We start from the raw sequence: 5,165 nt of genomic DNA, 5'->3' as shown, positions 1-5,165 counted from the left end.
GCACGCACCTCGCTTGTTTGTAGCCAGTACACCAGAACATGCGCGCTCTCCGACACTCACAGAGGAGGGTGTGTGTGTGTGTGTGTGTGTGTGTGTGTGTGTGTGTGTGTGTGTGTGTGTAGGCAATGTAATACAGCTTCCCTGGCGGGAGGAGGGAGACAGTAGGCTCCCGTCTGCTCTTCTACTGGATGGAGGTGCAACAAGAGCTGCCAACTGACTAGTACAGCAGTCTCTGATGGGGAATAATCTGATAGATAAAAGTGTGAGGATACATTCCAGCTCAACGTTATATGTTCACATAATTTGATTTATCTTTTACAAAGATTTGCTCCTCCTTACAAACACTTCACTGCATGGAGGCACAGAAAGGGCCAGAAAAAAAAGCGTAGCCTCTGTTTCCGCAACACCCTGTGCAGAGAGCGAGAGACACACAGAAGAATAAATCAAACCGTGATGGCTCTTTTTATTACGTTTTTCGTTGAAGTAGTCACCATCAGTGCTGCAGGAAAAACTGACTGCAAAGATTCACCACAAAGCATGCGTCAGCCTCTGCTACCTAGTCCAAACTTCTTGTTCATGTTATTTTTCTTGCTGCTGTTGTTGATTAGGGACGTCCTGATCAAGATCTTTTTTTGCCACAAATTGCCAACCTCAGTCATTTCGAGATAGGCAGAGAAGTGTGATTTATATAAAATAAAAACCATACATATGATTTTCAACAGCAAAGCCTTAAAAGAACTGGCCATACCAAGACTGAAAGTCAAACTTAAATATACTTAACCCTGTAATCAATATGCATGTTATCTAAGCCATTACAAGGCCTTTGTTGGGCAATACCATGAAGCTTAGAACTCCACACTACTCCAGACATTTTCAATTGAGGAAGCTTTCTGGATGGGAAGCGAAACGTCTTCGAACTTCAAAAATAAAAGTCCAGTTGTTTTTTTTTTAAAAAATTTTTTTTTTGGAATGACCATGACCTGGTTGACTGAGAATCTTCACCAGCATGTTGCTAAGTATGGCTAACGCATTCGAAGAACCATTACTTGTGTTTTATCGCCATTTTTGTTTCACAATGTTCTTCAAAGGACTTTAGTTGTATTATATGTGGCCGCAGAAAATCCCTCAATGTTAAAAACGGCACTAAGTTCATTTGACTATGAAAAACACATAGAATGATGTAATGAAAAGACGGAACTTTTCTTCCAGGGAATCCCTGGCTCATGCCGGTATAACAGAGATCGTTAGAATTTAATGCACAGGCACAACATTAAGGCTGCTGACAAATTTATAAACCGCAAAAGAAACAAAATGTAGGGGCTGTCAATGATCTGTTCATTCACTGCACTTTCTGCCGTTGTTTGTGTCAGCAGAGTAGTAGGAGAGCCAATCCCCTCCCAACTCCTCCCCAGCCTTCGCCACAGCCGACAGCATTGTGAGCCGATCAAACCCCACGCCAGTCTCCCCGCGCAAACCTTAACCATCTCACTCTGAACCAATCATACAACCTAAGATCTCAGGATGCGCATGTTGAATTTCAAAGAACATCGCACCACCAGCCCTGCGTCAGATTGGCGACCTGTCCAGGGTGTACCCCGCCTCTCGTCCAGTGAACGCTGGAGATAGGCACCAGCAACCCCCGCGACCCCATGAGGGATTAAGCTGGTCAGAAAATGGATGGATGGATCGCACCACCAGTGGCACGCCGTGATAAGGACACTGTTTTCAAGTTTCCACAGTTTCCGTGTAAATGAAGATTGTAATTAGAAAGTTTTTTTATATAAAAACATTAACAGAAAGAGAACAAAAGTATCGTATTCAATGAATCCCTGTCAGGCAAGGGGCAACATCGATGTGTCGGATTTTGAGTCTTGGGTAGTAGACCGGCGTGCGGGCAAGAGTTCTGTAGTCTCATATAGATTGAAGGTGATTTATTAAATAATCAAACATAATAAAGCTTACAGGGAGGTAGGTGAAGACAAGAACCAGAAAGACAACAAGATGCAGACCAGAACAGGGGTAGCATGGAGGACCTGACACTGAGTGTGGCTAGACTGGCTGACTATATAGAGGAGAAAATATAAGGGAGAGCAGGTGGGGCAATTTAGCACATGTAGAAAGTGTAAAGGTAATTAGGATGAGGGAGAGAGAGGGCAATGATCTGACAGAGACAGGAGGAGAACAGAATATAATGGGAATACATGATGAATGACCGATTATGATAGAATACACCAACTAAACTCAAGACAGGCAGGAAGATGGGGATGAAACAGAAACAGGAACAAACTACTGACATCATAATAAACACAAAACTATCGTCAGGAACCAAATCTACAGATAAACAATAATAAATAAGTCCGTCCGTCCGTCCGTTGTCTTCCGCTTATCCGGGGTCGGGTCGCGGGGGTAGCAGCTTCAGTAGGGAGGCCCAGACGTCCCTCTCCCCAGCCACTTGGGCCAGCTCCTCAGGAGGAACCCCAAGGCGTTCCCAGGCCAGCCGGGAGACATAGTCCCTCCAGCGTGTCCTGGGTCTTCCCCTGGGTCTCCTCCCAGTGGGACGTGCCTGGAACACCTCTCCAGGGAGGCGTCCAGGAGGCATCCTGACCAGATGCCCGAGCCACCTCAACTGGCTCCTCTCGACGTGGAGGAGCAGCGGCTCTACTCTGAGTCCTCCCCGGATGACTGAGCTCCTCACCCTATCTCTAAGGGAGAGCCCAGACACACTACGGAGAAAACTCATTTCAGCCGCTTGTATCCGGGATCTCGTTCTTTCGGTCACGACCCAAAGCTCGTGACCATAGATGAGGGTAGGAACGTAGATCGACCGGTAAATCGAGAGCTTCGCCTTTTGGCTCAGCTCTCTCTTCACCACAACGGATCGGTACAGCGCCCGCTTCACAGCAGACGCTGCACCAATCCACCTGTCGATCTCCCGCTCCATCTTCCCCTCATTCGTGAACAAGACCCCAAGATACTTGAACTCCTCCACTAGGGGCAGGACATCCTCCCCAACCCGGAGAAGGCACTCTACCCTTTTCCGGTTCAAGACCATGGTCTCGGATTTGGAGGCACTGATTTTCATCCCGGCCGCTTCGCACTCGGCTGCGAACCGCTCCAGTGAGAGCTGTAGATCACGCCCTGATGAAGCCAATAGGACCACGTCATCCGCGAATAGCAGAGACGCAATCCTAAGGCCACCAAAGCGGATCCCCTCAACACCTTGGCTGCGCCTAGAAATTCTGTCCATAAAAGTTATGAACAGAATCGGTGACAAAGGGCAGCCTTGGCGGAGTCCAACTCTCACCGGAAACGAGTCCGACTTACTGCCGGCAATGCGGACCAGACTCTGACACCGGTCGTACAGAGACCTGACAGCCCTTATTAAAGGGTCCGGTACTCCATACTCCTGGAGTACCCCCCACAGGATCCCCCGGGGGACACGGTCGAATAATAAATAAGTGCAAAACATAAACAGACTGCTGGATCCCCAGGAACCTAAAACGAAGTAATCAACACGATGAAGCGATGATTGGTCTATGCTAGCCCCCAACAAGACTGCACATGGAGCTCGACATGGACCGCGGAACGCATTTCAAATTGGTCGGGCCCATCAGTCCGGCGCGCATGCGCGAAAAACCCGGATGAACGTGAACTACCCATTTATTTAACTTTTTTTCTGACGTTCCAGCACACACGCCCCGTATTTATTTCCACTTACAATCATGATATTACAGCTAACACAATATTTACAGAATAAATATACTTTAAAAAGAAAAGTCAAACTCACCCCTGCTCTAAATATTCCCGAAATTCCCGTCTGTCATTATGCTGGATGAAGTCCCTGGCTATCCTCCAAGCATCCACTGTGGTCAAAAGATCCCTGTGTGTGTGGGCGCACATCAAGCTATTTAGTCTTTTCTGGGTCATTGTTGATCTCAGATAGGTCTTGATACGACGGAGAGACGAGAAACACCTCTCAGCACTTGCAGTGGACACAGCCTTAAAGCTAGCTAAGCTAACGAAGCAAACGAAGTAGCGGTCATTTTGTTTACATCACATGACACAATCAGCCAATAGGGTAGTTCACGCGTGATGTCAGCGCTACGTCCAGGTCCGGCGTGTAGACACAAAGAGTACTGTTCTCGTCTACTACATGACAAAACGGGTGTTTTAGAGCGTACTTTTAGTTAGTTTATTTTTGGAATCTAAGCAATGCCTACGACTTGTTGTGCTCCCGGTTGCACACATAGGCATTCCAAATCGTTGGATGTATGTTTCTGTCGTTTACCGAAGGAGGAAGGACGAAGAAAGAAATGGATATTTTCAATGAAAAGAGCGCTGGCAGACACTCCCAATGGACTGGGGGAGCCATCATAATACGACAGAATTTGCAGTCTACACTTCATCTCCGGTAAATACCACTTAATTCTGCTCTAGTTATTGTTCTACTTAAATAGCGGCGGAGGGGAGGTGGCGATCGCCACACAGGCCGGAGAAGCGGCTGCTACAGTTTCTCTGTTTGCATCCGCCATTGTGTTTGCCTTTTGCCTACCAGTCGCGCATGCGCGAAAAACCCGGATGAAAACAATAGCAGTGAACTACCCTATACATTTTTAGATGGGATGATTTATCGCTTTCTCATTGGAGAATGATGCTGCTGCCATAGACTACTGTGCATTTGAAAAAATAGCTATTGAATAATTTAATTTTATTTATATATATTGTTTTACATGTTTGATCATCAAACCCTACCGGCCCTACCGGTTCCGCGGTCCTTGGAGCTCGATCCGAGCTCAGTTATGCTTTTCAGCATAAAGAGTGAAGAGCACCGTAGCGGACGCAGCACCTATTTAGTTATGAGCAAGTCACATAATAAATTACCCTTTCGGTTTAAGTAAGTTGCAGAGTATTTAAATTATACAACAGTGAACTTGTATGTCCTGTATATGGACTATGTGCCGGCACGTCACATAATTGAGGTGCAATTAGCAGAATATAGCCTTTATGAGTGAGGAACATGTGAGCGCCAAATGACCAGTCAAACGAAAAATATAAATTTACTCTTAACAAAAAACAAAAACCTAAATAGATTCATACCAGTACAGGTTGTGAAGTCATTGTCCTCGCCAACACTTGGTTCAGCCTCTCATTGGCATTCGTCACGG

The sequence above is a fragment of the Fundulus heteroclitus genome, chromosome 5 (assembly GCF_011125445.2).
Source record: "Fundulus heteroclitus isolate FHET01 chromosome 5, MU-UCD_Fhet_4.1, whole genome shotgun sequence".
NCBI lineage: Eukaryota > Metazoa > Chordata > Actinopteri > Cyprinodontiformes > Fundulidae > Fundulus > Fundulus heteroclitus.
Note: the sequence above shows the minus strand (reverse complement) of the source record.